The sequence below is a fragment of the Rhinopithecus bieti genome, unplaced genomic scaffold (assembly GCF_001698545.2).
Source record: "Rhinopithecus bieti isolate Rb0 unplaced genomic scaffold, ASM169854v2 scaffold_57691, whole genome shotgun sequence".
NCBI lineage: Eukaryota > Metazoa > Chordata > Mammalia > Primates > Cercopithecidae > Rhinopithecus > Rhinopithecus bieti.
In genome coordinates this window covers 741,320-757,202 of record NW_016824383.1, presented here as the reverse complement: position 1 = coordinate 757,202, position 15,883 = coordinate 741,320, and the positions used below count along the sequence as shown (strand labels likewise).

Here is a 15,883-nt window from a genome sequence, read left to right as displayed (position 1 = left end):
CACATAATAAATAATTTTGGGGCACACAGCATTATGATAGCCCATCCCCATCCAAGAGGCACAGTGTATATGAGCATCACCAAGGCTCTGAAGAAATCTCTTTGGCTTAGTTCAATGCAGCCTTCTCCAAACTTGCCTTACCCTGAAATCTTTTTGCATGTGACCCTACCATATTCTGTACTGAGGAAATGTTCTTCTCTACTGTCACTTTCCCGAAGGGTAAACCACGCTCCCAGGACAAGCTGTATACTACGGGCATAAAAAGGCTCAAGTTAGATAAACAAAGCTCTAATGGTGAAATTTCAGGGCTCAGCCAGCTAGTAGGAACATTTCCACTTCTTTTTTTAATCACTGAAATGTTCAAACAGACAGAAAATGTTTGTGTATGTTGTTCAGTAAAATCTTTTATTCTGAAATTTTTTTTCTGAAATATTTTAAAGAAAATTCTAGACATCATATCATGTTGTCTGAATTTACTTCAGTATATAACACTGTCACAGCATTACATATCCTAAAAAATTAACACTAATTCCTTAATATTTAACCCGATTCTCTCTAACATATCCTTCTGCAGTAGGTTGGCTTGAATCAGGATTCAAACAAGACTCATAGATTGCATTTGGTTCGTGCATCTATTAAGATTCTCTCAGTCTATAACAATTCCCTCTTCCCCATCCCCTTTTCCCACTGAACATCAGTCATGTTAGAGAAAGAAATAAGGTTACTGGTACTGCGAAGATCCCCCCTGGTCTGAACTTGGTGATGGCCTTCCACAAGTCCTTGGCTCTTGTATAAATTGGTGGTTAGAGCTATCGCTTCATCAGCATTAGCTTCAGTTTCCTGGTAAGACAACATTATGGTCAGTGCAGTGTCCTCCCTTTCACATGGCAGCTGGCTGTGCCACTTGCAGCAAAGCATAAATTGATTTGGGGGTTTGGATGGTGGGAGGCACATCTTTTTGAGCAACTAGTCTTCCCAGTGTCTCCAAAGTTATATTATAATCTAGAATTTGGTTCTAAATACATCTCTAACCCAGGATTTGCTAATTTTCTAGGATTTCATGGAAGATGCTCTCTTACCATTCAGCTCCAAAATTCTATCAGTCTACCCTTTCCTAGTCTGTTTTTTTTTTTGTGTGACCTTTTACCTCTCCTTTGGTTTTTGTTTGTTTGTTTTTGCTTTGTTTGTTTGTTTGTTTTTTAAGAAAAGCCATTTTCCAATTACCAAGCAAGCCAGGGACCTCATATTCCCTCCAGGCCAGCCCCTACCAGTGACTCCATGGGCTCAACAGTCCATGGCTTCCTCCCCTCATCTCTTACAAGACAAGTCAGAATCTCAAGGAGAACAACAACACACAGTTGAACATGATAAATATGCATCCCAAATTTTTAAAAACCAAATTACACAAATCAAGCTTATTCTGAGAGGTTCGTTTTGCCAGGGGTCTCTAGTGCTCCAATCAGCATAATTAAATAGTAAGATCTCTCTAGAATTGATTGTGGTTTTCACATTTTTTTTCATCCAAGGACCATTTCAGCAAGATGATTTTAAGCTAATAAGAACCCCCAAATTAGAAACTAATTAAGGAGATGGAAAATACAAATGTATTTGTTTTAGTTGGGTACTATTTTTATCAGAAGAATCATGAAAAATTAAAATTGTTAAATACTCATATGAAGGTTGTCAGTCAAGGGCAATGTGGCTTTCTTCCTCTCCCTGCTGCAAAACTTACAGTGATATAGCAGAAGCTGTTCCCTCTGGGCTCCCAGGAAGCAATAAAGAGACTAATTTTAAAGAAACAGAATTTACACACTGCTAGACTCGGAAAGGGTGTTGCCATAATTCTCTCAAATCTTTGGCAAGTAAGATCCACAGCGTCTTTCACTTTCAGAGTGTATGTACACCTGGAAACAGGATTAAATCATTGCAGTACAGGCTCTCATGCCCATTTAACAGAGGAGAACATTAAGGTCTGGTGAACTTAAAAGAACTGCACTGGGTCACATAGCAAACTAAGAAAAAGCCAGGTCGATAACCTTATCCAAATGTGCTTGAGTTTGTGACACCCCCCTCTGCATTGTCCCCCAAATGTGCCATAGATCATCTTTTGAAATAGATGTTAAGTCACAGTGACACTGGTTTGAAGGACTCTTTTAGGATTCGTGACAGCCTTGAGAGCTCGGGCCCCAGGAGAGCCAGCAGGAAGCGGCAGCCAGCTGCTAAAGGGGGCGGGGGCTCTCCAGTCTAGAGAGGCAGGCAGCAACACGAGTGACCCAAATACCACTGCGGCGAGCATCAAAGGCCCATTAACCCAACCACACATAGTCAAATGTGGACCCAACCTTGAAAATGCTGTCTCAATGCCCAGGCCCGGAGAATTTCCATTTATCCTGCAGACTTTGCCCTGATTCCAGCGCAGCTTAAGTCCAGTTACTCTTCATGTCACCCACCTGCACCTCCTGATCCTACTCCCTCCACGCCAGGCCCAGAGGACATGGGATTTGCCTGGAGCCCCCATTTCCTATCACAGAATCCTCACCAGACCCAAGCCAGGGAGGCAAGGAGGACCTACAGGACTTACTTAGATCCATGGCTTGCTCCCAAGTCCCAGGAAGGATGGATTATGAGCTTTCACAATAATCTAGGTGGATCCCAAACTCAGGAGGATTGGCTAGAGACCCCACGCACACAACAGGCTGAGGGAAAGTAAAGATGTCAGGGAAACCTACTGCTGCCACCAACACCCAGATCCTTCCCCTCTCCCAAAGGAGAACAGGAGGCAAGGGGTTAATTCAGAGGCGCTCACCCGGGGGATAGAGCACCTAGGGGGAGCATCTCATGGAAACACCTAGTTGAGTCCTACGGCAGCACCATCTGCCATCAGATGCCAAGAGAAGGGGCACCTTTTAAATCAAATGTGCAGCCTCAAACTCAGCTCCCAGACCAGAAAACACCCCCAGGGAGGGAATTAAGAGTCTCAATAACATTTGATAACTTTACAAAGGACCTTCACATACACTATCTCACTTGAGGCTCAGAAAAAACCCAGAAGGCAGGAATGATTTAACTCATTCTTCAGATGGGGCTGGGTATAGGGGAATCTGGCCTTGTGGCCACCGGCCAGGTGCCAGCTACATGTGTCAGGGTGCCAGGTCAGTAACTCTATGTAGCGATTACTGCTTTCTGCTGCTGTTGGGGGCCAGTGGCCAGAGTTGCCATTCGTAGGATCATAAAATGTGTACCCCCAGTCCCAAAAGAACAGCCATATTTTGTGACAGTAAGATCTGGACTCCCCACCCTAAGGGTAAGTTATGTGAATTTTTCTTTCTGGGAAAAGCAAGGGGACATGGTAAGGTAGTAACAGACCTTTGTTTCAAAGACTGAGGCTGGGAGGCAGGAGAGAGAGGGATGAAGGACATGGAACTTTCAGAGAAGGATCGCTGGGCTGGATCCCAAGAGAGGTGGGATGACTTGGGACCTGGAGTAGCTGGCAACCCTCACTCCACTGGAGTGCAGTGCCTGGGTGCTGTCCACCCCCTAGAGATGGTGGCCTGGGAACTCCAGTTCCCCTGTGGCAGAGCTGGCATAGATAGAGCACCAGCTGGCTGCAGGGGCCTGCCCCCTCCAGCTGACCACACAGGTCTGGATAAAGGGGCACCACAGGCAGCTGTCACCACCAGGGGCTAAGGCCCAGGCCTCACCCTCCCCATTTGTGCTGACCTGCAAAGCGGCCCGGTTCTCATGCAAAAGGAGAGTGGAGACAGAACTACAGAAATGCCAATTAGGAAACTTTCTGCCAAACTTAGCCAATAGGAAAACCCGAATTTGTTTTTATTTGATTTAGGAAAATAAAAAGAATTATTTCTTGAAATTGAGTGTCACAGAGCAATTATTCATTATTTTATTTAGTTACCTCATAGTTACACAGATAGAATTTATTAGTTCCAATTTCAGGGAAGCTTCTGAGGCTCAGAGACCTTCAGGAACCACCTGAAGGTCCCAGACCCAGCAAGTGGCAGAGTCCTGAACCCAGCTGCTGAGACCTGGAGTCAGGACTGGTTTGAGAACATAAGTTACCATCTAGAATAAGTGATTCAAGACATCTCTTATTATTCAAGAGAATGTCCCCAGGGATTCCTTATAGACATTTCATAAGAAGAGAACACAATAATAAATCCTGATGTCTAGCTCAGGATACCCCTGGCCCCTGGGTGCTCCTTGGTAAGATATTCTAGAGTCTAGATTGGTGCTATCCAACACAGTTGCCACTAGCCAACTTGAAATGTGGCTGGCCTAAACTGAGATGGTGCTGTAAGTACAAAATACACTGTAGACTTCAAAGACTTTGTATGAGAAGAATGTAAAACATCTCAGTCATAATTTTTATGCTGATTACATGTTAAAATGATAATATGTTAGACCTACTGAGTTAAATGAAATATATCATTAAAATTAATTTCCCTTGCTTGTTTTTACTTTTTTAAATGCTGCTACCACATTTAAAATGACACACGTGGCTTGCATCTGAAGCCCGCCCCCAGTGGCTATTGGGCCACCTCACTCCAGGTCACTAGTCTTGCCTTGGTTTCTTGCACACTCCTCCCCTTGAGTTGGAAGACAAGGAGTCAAGACTCTCCAAGCATTCGGAGAATGTCCTCTTTTCTCAACACTTCTCTAAATTCCTGGACCCACCCCTCCTGCCTCTAGTCTTTCTGTGTGCCTAGCAACTGCCAAAGCACATAAATGCAGTGACCATTTCCGAGTGGTAGGGTCCACCTAAATCACATTTTCTGTGGCCAGAGAAATTTTGATAACCGGTTTTCAAAGCACAGGCCTCCAACCCTGTTAGCAGTCAGAATCCCCGGAAGTCAGAAGGCACTTCTCCCAGCCTTCCTGGCTCTCACCCCCGCCAGACTCTGAGCTTCTCCAAAAGCAGAATCATGGAAACAAAACTAAATGTACTGATCACTTATTATGGTGCCAGCTGCTGTCCTAAGTGTGTTACATGTTTTATTTTATTTAATTCTCCCCACTAGTCTATGAGTGAGATAGTATCGTCCCTGTTTTTGAAGATAGAAGCTTGAAGCCTCCAGAGGTCTGGACCGGGCTCCACACTCCCTCCCCTGGAAGGAAACCGCAGCTCATTCTCTGTATTTCTGGCACCGAGCACAGTGCTTGGTGCACAACAGGTAATCAGTAAACATTGGTAACATAGGAGAAGAGCGTTTGACAGACCCAGTCCTTGGCTCTTTCTGGCCTTCATCAGGAGGCATGTTGCCCATTAGCCTCCTAAGACTACAAACTTGAAAGTCCTCACCCACATACCTCTAGGATTGGATATTTTCTGCTTCTACCCAGTACCCCATCACCTCCCACCATGCTGCTCCCCAGCTTCAGCCCTGCGCAGGTCCCCAGCCAAGTCCAAGAAATACAGACCACTTGTCCCACTGAGAGATGGGGTCTGGGGATAGCCCAGGGCAAGTCCATACAGGTCATATTTAGGCCAGCTCCCTAGCTCAGCCCCTCCAGTTATAGCTAGTCTCTGACTACCCCTTGCCAGAGACCCTGGAGCTCAATTCTTCCTCCATTTCCTTATATAGACAGGAGTCCAGTTCCAAGCCCACCTAGCGCCTTTGGTTGATCCACTTCCTAGAGCTGGGCTCAGCTTTCTAGATTCCTTCTTCAACTTATCCTTTCTGCCTAATTTAGAACAAGGCCACCCAGAAGTCCTAATGTTCTGCTCCTCCCCATCCCTTGGCTCTGACCCTGGGGACCCTGACACTGGCCTGCACTGAAAAGGAATTTACCGCACCCTCTTGGGCCTCCTGTCCCAGGCCACTGGCCCTTCTCCCCTTGCGCTGGTCAGTTTCCCAAGGCCCCAAGCTATTTTTGCCTCCACCCCAGCCTACCATTTTCCCCACGGTGGAAGTTGCCAGGGTGGTACCTCATATGACGCACACAGCAAAGACCAGAAAATCCATGGGAACGCGCTCTGCCATTGGATCAGAACCCACCTTTGGGGTCTCCAGCCTACTGGCTGGCCCCTGTCCTTCCAGTCTCAAGGCCCTGCCTTCTAGGCCCTAGAGACTTGCTTGATGCTTCCAGGCTTGGCTGACTTCCCTGAATCAACTGCTAGACCCAAAGTATCTGATAGGCCCCTACTGTCCCCTCCAGACCCCTACCCATTACCTCATCCACCTTTGATCATCTGTTAATTGCCTGGGCATTCTTGAAAGAATGGGAAGACATAAAGCCTTTTGTTTTTAACAAGCAGGACTCACCCATCACCACACCTGTCATTTGACATATCTGAACCAGACCTAAAGGCTTCCCAACCACTGAGGTCTCCAGGTCTATCCCTCACACGTCAGGGACACAATGAAAGAGCTTCTTCACTTGTCGTTGCCTCTGTTTCTCCACTGGCATGAACTCCCTGTTTCCCACAGAAGCTGATGGGGAATACTGACTTCTTGATTTGTTACTCTGAGTTCCTCAAATATGACATGCTACGTCCATAAAGGCATCAGGCCTTCCCATAAGGCATAGGAAGTGAACCCATCTGATGCTAAATCTTCCGGTGCTTGGCTCCAGCAAGCACATGGGGCAGAAACTAATAACTGTAAAGCATCCATCTATCATCTTATCAGGCCTTAGTGTGCTTTGTTTGCATAGTTATCTTCCCACGGGTTGACACTTTATGCTTACCGCAAGCTGATATATTCTCCTACCTGCCATATCATTCATAAAGGATAGACAAGCCTCAGGTTCATTACCTGTCATTACACCATGTACACGTCACCAGGGGCCAAAGCATTGATTCTTCTTGGATCTCCCCAGCAGTGGAGCCCCAAACGCCAAGGCTCCAGGTCTAATGGGCGTGGATTCTGCTCATGCCTCAGGTCCTGGGTGGACTCCACGCCATCACTTCTTGCTCTTGTGGCTGACCCACTCCTCAGGGTTGGAGAGAGCTTCTGAGCTCCCAGCTGCTCAGAGGGGATCTGCAGGAAGAACAGAGGCCTCCATCACCTACCAGGGCCAGAAACACATGTCCAGGTTTTAGCTGTTCTTGAAAATTCTAGCCATCCTCCTCTTTCTCTTTATTATTAGGGTCTGCAGTTCTTCATGATTATACCAACTCACTCTCATCCAGGGTTTTCACCGACAGTGTCCTGCCCACCAACCCAGGCCCAGGCCTCAACACACACACCCACCGCACACACATGCACACACACGCCCTTCATTCCTTTCTTACCTCTGCATACTTCATTTCAACTGCCTGAAAGACTCACCTTCTAATCCTGCATCCAAACCCTGGCCATTGTTCAGAGTTTAGTCCAGACTGGCCAACAGAACCTCCCTCACGCTGTTCCATCACCCCAGGAAAGAGAAAGGAAACACATGTTCTCACTCCACCTGTGAGATGTACATAGAAGTGCAAGGACACATCTATGTGGAACATTCCTTAACTCTTCTAGCCCAGGTATCCCAAGCAAGGCTTCTGGTGTTCTGTAGTTTGTAGGGGGCTCCAGGTAAGACATCCCACCTATGGCTGATGAATATCTTTTCCTAGTTCTTCATCCCAGAGTGAGAGACAAAAGTGGAAACACAAACCTTGCTGGGATGAGGAACAGAGACACCGGCTCCACGGAGCCACCACATTTCGTAGCCAAGATTGTGGCTTACGCTCTGTCAAGAGGAGCCAAAGTGCTTCTGGCTGAAGCAGCCTGCCCCAGTCTGGAGGTTGCCTATCTCTGGACAAGTCCAAGCTGGCTACAGCCCTGCATCTCTGACCAGGCACAGCCTCCAGCTCTTGGGGGTGAAAGGGGTAGGCTCCTGGGGTGCCCATCTGGCTGTGACTCTCAGCTGCACCTCAAACATGGGCTCCTCCAGGCTTCAGTGGGCCATTGCTGAGAAGAGACTGTGGCAGACGAAGAACATCCATCAGGACACCCAGCATTGCAGACACGAGGAAGCCCCAGGGACAGGGGTGAGAGTGGCAAAAGAAGGAAGGGACACATATATAATGGTTACACTCTTCAAGCTGCTTTTGCATCCACTGGGGATCCATTTAGTTTCTCAGTAGCTCTGTGGAGGGGTGTTTGAAACACTAGGAAACAGATGCACAGAGAGGTTGAGAAGCTTGCTAAAGGTCACACAGTAGTAAGTGAAACAGCCAATTATCATTCTTTCCAGCAAGCTCCCTGGCCCTAGGTTAATTTCATCTTCCTTCCAAGTCACCTCAGGGGTGGGGGATGAGTGGGAATGGGAAGGAGAGGGACATTGGCCTGTTTGCCCTGCTGCGGGGGGATGGAGAGAAGAGGAAAACAGTCATGCCTTTGGTTTCTTTCCTCATAGGAGGGTCGAAGAGGAGAAAGCACAGAGATAACAGAATGATAAATAAGAAAGGCAAGAATGTGGATGCTCCTAGTTAACAGGAGCAGCTCAGGCACAAAGAAATTGGCCACGATAAACAGCCAGTGCTTTGGAAGAGGCTAGGCTGACCTTGAGCCTCCCAGCAACTTGGCCCTCTACAGCTCAGGCTCCAAGTCACTTCTGTGCAAAGCAACAGAGGTTAGAAGCCCCTTCGAAAGAGCAAAACAATTATTATTATCTCCAAAATGTGCATATACATTTCATATACTCTATGTGTGGAATATATTATTAAATAATAAAAATGAAAACAACCCATAGAAGTCAGCCCATTTGACGAAAGATCTCAGTTGCTCCTGGACAATAGAATTCTCTGCTTGATTCCAAAGCAGCTCTTCTCTTGACATAGAGAAACTCACAACCTAGGACATTCCTACTCAGCAAGGAAAGGCAGGGCCAACCTCCTTCTGGAACAAGTAGCATAGGCCAAAGGCCAGGAAACCCAGGGTACATAGCAGATCCACAGAGTTTGGCAGGAAAATAACTTCAAACCTTAATGGCAGGCATGTAGCTCAGTGCAGCCCCACGTGGCCACCTCTAGTCAACAGAGGACTAGATCTCCAGACTTCAGGCTCAGGGAAGAACAGAAAATCTGCCCCTTGGCATCATCGCTCTTTGTCCCAGGCTGTCTATGGATCCTCATTCAGCCTTGGGACTTGCAATGAGCCCTGCTATGTGCAGTAGATGCGATGGGGGAAGGAGAAGAAACTATACCCTTAATAAAATGGACACCATCCCACCCCCACTGGCTGCAGGTCACCTGGCAGCCGTGGCCCCAGAGGCAAACAGCTACAGCACATTCATTTTTGTTGGGGTGGGGAGGGTGAGGATAAGAGTACTTCCAAGCTCTCCTGCAAGGTGGGGTTGAAACATATTCACAGCAGATGGTGCTGTCGCCCTCACTCCAGGATTCTCATTCCTAATTATCTGTGCTGTCAGCAAAACAATTAACCCTCGAAGAAAAATTGCACCGTCCACTCCCAACCATATGAAAAGGCAATTTTTTCCAAGGACAAGGGACACTTAGGGCAGCCTTGCACTCGGTTCTGGATCTCACCACCCTGCATAAGCTCGCCATCCTCTGACCTCTGCACTCTGTCACCAGCACTGCAGCAGCCCCTCTCCTCTGAGCCTGCGGTTCCTTTCTCATAAAAGAAGGAGGTGAGTCTGTTCCCAAGGGCCCCCTTCAGTACCACGGTGCCACCACTCTACAAGCCATTTCTCTTCATCTGAATTTTCAGTTCCTTTGGAGCTGGAACTGAGTTTCTGCTTATTTCTTCATTCATTTGCAAACTCACTTATTTACCCATCCATCCATCCATTCTGTGATTCTGGATTTATCATGTTGTTCCCAGGAGATACAAAGAAAATATCTGTTCAGCCTTCTTGACTACTTCTTGGAGCCCTTTTTCCCCGGAGATGTGGGCAGAGGAAGGAAGGATAGGACAGGGAGAAGTGGAGCTGCCAGGGGCCTGAGGATGTAGCCCCGGCTCGGTCTCAGGCTGTAGGGGGCAAGGCCTGTGGCTGCATTTGGATTCTCTCTGAAGATTCAGCTGCAGAAAAGCAGCCTCCTCTCCAGAGAGTTGAATTTAGTGAGCAAGCCACTTCAGTCCCCAGGGAAGAGCTGCAGAGGTGTGATGTGAGGAGAGCGGACAGGCTCCCACCCCATCACCCATCAGTGAGATAGGTCTTATTCACCACTGTAGGGCTGGTGACAGCACAGGGCCTGCCCTTGGTAGGTGCTCATTAAATATCTGAGGCATGAGTGGACGACTCTCCTTAAAGGAACTGTTGTAAAAGAAAGGAGAGTTTTCACAGGGCTACGGCATGCCGCTTGTTACCTTAGAGGCCTACTATTTAAAGCCGGGATCAGTTGGTCTAATTCACCCATCATCATGCACTGTCATGGAAAAGAACACGGGATGAGCAAGAAACTGTGGAATGATTCACCATCAACGCTGAAAGGGCCCTCAGAGATGGTGACATCCAGGGCCACATTTTACAAGAGTGATCTGGAGATGTTGAGGGGAAGATGGAGCCAAACCCTGCCACAGTGGGGGGGCGGGAGGCTCCCTCCAAAGTCTCACTCCTGTCCTACGGACTGGGGAATGCATGAGGTAGAAAGGAAAAGAAAGGTCTATCGGGGCCATTGTGGGGCTGCAGGCTCTGTACTCAGGCAGGGACAGTGCCCTGGGCACCCAGGAAAGAGTTGCAAAAAATGGATAGGGCTGGTGGGATCAGGGAGCTGGGACCCCTCCCCCAACACCGTATTTCCCAGTCTAAGCCTTGTGACATCTTTCTTCCCTCTCCCTACTGTCTACCAGAGCTTGCCCCCTCCCAGTGCCCAGGAGCACAGGTTCCCATGCCAGCTCGTCTGCATAAAGGGATTGTGTTTATAGTCAAAGAGGGCTGCTGCCCACTCAGAAGCTGCCCACTCGAAGGCAGCACATGTGACTGCACCCCCTACCCAGAGCCCAAGTGGGACCGATGCCAATGTCTGGCTGGAGACATTTCTAAATATGAGCTTGGCACAAAGAGTCAGGTTCCCAGGCCTTCTCTGCCACAGGAGACCCAGCCAGGATTTTCGAGGCTGCCAGGAGGGACAGGGCTGGGGCAGGCAGGATCGGGAGGCAGCCAGCTGAGACAGCCATCGTCCCTGGAAACATCACCCGAACCCCTCCCTGGCCCTCCAGCCTTGTTAGGGGAAGAGAAAGGATTACCCTGCACCTAGAGAGTCTAATCAATTCCCCACAACCCTTGGCAGGAGGGACGGGAAAGCCACTGCCTGCTCAAATGTGTATGGATTAAAAATATACAAATGGAATATTTTTTTTCTTCCCCTCTCCTCAACCCCCTGAAGCCTAGGATGCTTGTTAAAAATAGCCTTGCTGTGGCATGGATCCTACACAACCAAACGGCTGGCAGGAAAATTAAGGAGCCATTGGAGACAGCACTGTTAAGTGGCTACCCCTGGGGAGTGGAATGGGGAGGGCCGCCGGGAGGGAGGGAAGTGCTTTCAAGTGTTTCCGGACACACTTCTACACTGCCTGGATTTTTAACAGCAAGCAGATATAAAATAAGTTGATTGTTTTTTACTGGAGTTTCATCCTTTGCATCCTCCAGCCTACGCTTAAGGCTGAATTCATACTGACTGACTGACCCAACAGTACTTGCTGGCTGGCCTGGCAGTGCTCCAAGGAGACCCAGGATGCTCAGGCCACCAGGTACAAACACAGCCCAGCATTGAGCAAACAGCATTGAATCAGTCAGTCTTGGATCTGTAACCAGCTGGCTGTGTGACCTTAGGTAAGTTGCTTGAGCTCTCTGGACCTCAGTTTCCTTAACTGTAAAATGATGCAGTTAGATTAAATGTTAAGCCAGGTACCTTCTAGTAATAGAAGGTACTAGATCTAACTGCATCATTTTACAGTACCTTCTAGTATCCTCTAGAAGGTATTCTAGTCCTAGTATTTCCTAATTTTAAGGATTGAGGAAAAACATCTAAGATTTGCCCTGTGTTTGTCCCCACCATGGACAGTGAGAGGAATTCGTCCCTGAGCAAATTCCTTTCATGTGTTCACGGTGGGGACAAACACAGGGCAAATCTTTGGAGGTAGGGTCTTAACATTAGGGGGCAGGTAGAAAGGAGAGAAGCCGTTCTGAGAGGCAGAGACCGACTCTACACCTTTTGCTAATGAAGTGTGCAAGTAGAAACAGGATCCATTCGGTACCTAAAATGTGCTGGGTTCAAGTCCTCACTTTGGCTGTTAGTAACTATGTGAACTCCAGTAATTTGCTTGTCACTGCCTCATCTATAACACAGAATAATAATACCCACACCCAAAGCCTGTTGTAAATAGTAAATGCAATAAAATTAAAAAGTACTTGCTCATTGCAGGAACTTAATATCCTTCTATTCCTTTCTTCCTCCTATATTTAGCTCACACTCTGGAGGCCACATTGCCAGCTGGTTAAGAAGTGTGGGCTCTGAAATCAGGTTTGTATCCCAGCTCCACCACCTATTAGCTGTGTGAGCTTGGGTAAGCAATTTAATTTCTCTGTGCCCTAGCTTCTTCGTCTATGAAACGGGAGTGAGTCGGGAGTGAGTTGGGAGTGGTGGTTGTGCTGCCCACGCCCACACTCCTTCCCCTAATAGCCTGTTGGGCTCCCAGTTTTCATTCTACATCATCTGCAGATCTGAATTTTGGAACTTCCTTAACAGGACCCCTCCCCTCTCCCAACCTCTCTAAAGTTCCTGGCCCACAGCTGCCTACCACCTGCAGATTGTCCCATTAGCCTAGCCCCTTCCCTCTGCACTCCCTCCCCCTGCCCGCTTTGGTCTCTACTCAGCAGGCTATGCACCTGGCTAGGAGTGGGGCCTCTACCCTGGAGCCATGGGGATGTGTGTTTTATTTATTTAAATTTATTTTTGAGATGGAGTCTGGCTCTGTCACCTAGACTGGAGTGGCACAATCTAGGCTCACTGCAACCTCCACCTCCCAGGTTCAAGCTATTCTCTGGCCTCAGCCTTCTGAGTCACTGGATTATAGGCACACACTTCCACACCTGGCTAATTTTTGTATTTTTAGTAGAGACGGGGTTTCACCTTGTTGGCCAGACTGGTCTTGAACTCCTGACCTCAAGTGATCCACCCGCCTCAGCCTCCCAAAGTGCTGGGATTATAGGCCACCACATGTGGCTGGGAAGTGTGTTTTAGATCAGTGTTTGTCAAACTTCTACATGCTTATGAATCACCTGGGATCTTGTCACAATGCAGGTGCTGTCCAGTAGGTCCCAGGTGGAGTCAAGATCCTGCTAACAAGCTCCCAGGGGATGCCCATGTCACTGGTCTGGGATCACCTTCTGATTAGCCAGGCTGCAGAGTGGAAGATGTCCTAGCACATGTATGGGGAGGGGAAGGGGAAAGGGGGAAAGAGAAAGGGGACAGGGACAAGGTCGGCCAGTTATCCAAATCAGAGGAGGAGTAGAATTTAGACAGAGATGGTATAATGGAGACCAAGAGTAAAAGTAGGAGAATGCTTTATGAAATTATGACATTAGCCAATCAATAAAAATAATGCTTATTGAGATAATGCAGCAACACAGAAGAATGCTTGTAGCATATTAACTCAAAAAGCAGACTACCAATTATATGGATACTATGTCTTCAATGCTGCCAAATGCATATTTAGGAAAGCTGATAAATCATGAGGACCATGAAGGTTGTTCTATGGTAATGTAACAACATGTGTTTTTATTTACTTGTCATTTTCTGGATTTTCTGGATGAAGTTGTATCATTTTTATAATTTAAAATTTATCTTCTATATACTCTCTGATGTCCACTCCTCAAAATTGCCGGTTATTCTTTGTTATGGAGGTTTTCTGTATTTTAAGCACAAACCGCCATTGTTGCAAAGGCTAGAAAATGGTGCATTAAATCTTCTCAGTCAAACCCAAAAATAAAGCAACCCAGATTCTGTTTCTCCTCTAAGCCAAGGGTCCAGCGCTTTGGAAGTCTGGTGCTATCACCTCTCACTATAGCAACAGGAAGACCTTGGTAACCCCGAGCTTACAGTTATTAAAGGTAAAAATAGGAAGTCTGTGGATAGCTGTTCAGTAAGAAGCTGCCGTAGGTGTGCACTGGACAGGCTGCGTTTGGAGCCCTCTCTTGCAGGAAATAGAAAGCAAAAATCAGACTCCAGGAGCTGGTTCCTGCAGGATTACTAGGAGTGCTTGGCATTTTCTTCTTTGTTTCCTATTTCAGGGCTATAAGCTACCTTTCAAACTGGTTTCTGACATGCGTAGAGGTGGACTGTTCTAGAACAGCAGCCTCAGAGTTCACTTAGGAATTGGGCTTGTTCACCCCACTCCCAACTGCCCACCCCCCAAGGTGCCCTGTGCACTTCTGTTGTGCTTTCCTGGCATACCAGTACCGCCCCCTACAACCCCAGACCTCCATCCCATTCTGTCTCTTCAGCATGCTCCTGCCCAGGTATTTCAGGTCCCCTAGTGTCCCAACAAGGCCTTGGCTCTGACCTCTGGGAGGCTGAAGGGGGTCCCAGCCCAAGTCTGGCTGATCCTGCCTGAGGTGCAGTGTCTGGACCCAGGCCTCCTGCCCAGTTCCTGGATCCATTTTGCACTCTGGTGAACCAAGTGCAAAGCCCAGCTCTGCTGCCATCTGGCTGTGGGACCTTGGGCAAATCACTTCTCATCTCTGAACCTCAATTACATGATCTATAAAAATGTTAAAATGGGTTTATGGGATCTCTTGGTCCTACCTGGCTCTCATACTCTATGATGCCCGTGGAAATAACCATTTATCTAGTAATACAGGTGAGATATTTCACACACAACAATTTTCTAGACAACTCAATATTGCCCCATTAAGCAACAAAATGCGTTTTATTTTTAACCCTACTGCATAAAGTATTTTTTTAATGTTTACATGCTTCTCTTCCTTTTGTGGCAAAGGATACAAACCCTAAAATGTGTGTACCTTCTGCTCCAACCTCACCCTGCAAAGCACTTGAAGGGCTGAGATGCTGAACATGACTGAACCTTGTCTTGCTGACCCTCTGCCACCAGCATGAGGCTCTTTGCCATGCTGAGCATTTGTCTCTGCCTCTCTGCTTTTCTTCTTCTATCCGCCCCTTCCTCATAGTCAGTCTCCCATAGGTCATGCCCTGGCTGAGAACACCTGCCTCAAACTGCTTCCCATACCTCTAATGTAGAACATGGGTTCCCCCAAGGCTGGGCAACCCTGGGGTTCTGAGTGAGGGTGGGGGCAGGGGTGTTCTTGGAAATAAGGTGCCAGACTTTAGCCATTTTTGCTAACCAGAGGCCCTTTTACCTGACTTTGCCACCTATGTCTATGTTCTGGATAGGAGAGGTTGCTTGCAGACTGGTCTCTGGATAGGTGGAGTGTTACTGGTCAGCTGCTTCCTTCTGTCTCAGTGGCTGGTTTCCCCAGTGCGGGGCTAACAGACCATCAGAGGAGCTGACCAAGCACGGAGGCCAGATGCGAAAGTGAGATCAGATTTAGAATTTCATTCCAACTCTACATCCCTAGCATCACCCTTTTCTTTTTTCCTTTTTTTTTTTTTTTTTTTTTTTTTTTTGAGATGGAGTCTCGCTCTGTTGCCAGGCTGGAGTGCAGTGGCATGATCTTGGCCCACTGTAACCTCTGCCTCCCAAGTTTAAGTGATTCTCCTGCCTCAGCCTCCTGAGTAGCTGGGATTACAGGCACACGCCACCACGCCCAGCTAATTTTTTTTGTATTTTTAGTAGAGACAGGTTTTCATCATGTTGGTCAGGCTGGTCTCAAACTCCTTACCTCGTGATCCACCCACCTCAGCCTCCCAAAGTGCTGGGATTACAGGCGTGAGCCACCATCCCCCTTTTCTATAGAGAGATTCCCCCCATTTTTTTTTTTTTTTTTTTTTTTTTTTTTT

The 15,883-nt window shown here is 47.5% G+C and overlaps 1 protein-coding gene across 4 annotated transcripts in view; it reads right to left on the bottom strand.

The window, feature by feature from the left end:
- The window catches only part of ZBTB7C (zinc finger and BTB domain containing 7C), a 376,979-nt gene that overhangs the window by 294,941 nt on the left and 66,155 nt on the right, over positions 1-15,883 (bottom strand). For all 4 annotated transcript variants that reach the window (XM_017862295.1, XM_017862297.1, XM_017862296.1 and 1 more), the window contains exon 2: positions 6,774-6,998. The gene's annotated coding sequence lies outside the window, so the exon portion shown is untranslated. The remainder of the gene's footprint in view (positions 1-6,773; positions 6,999-15,883) is intronic.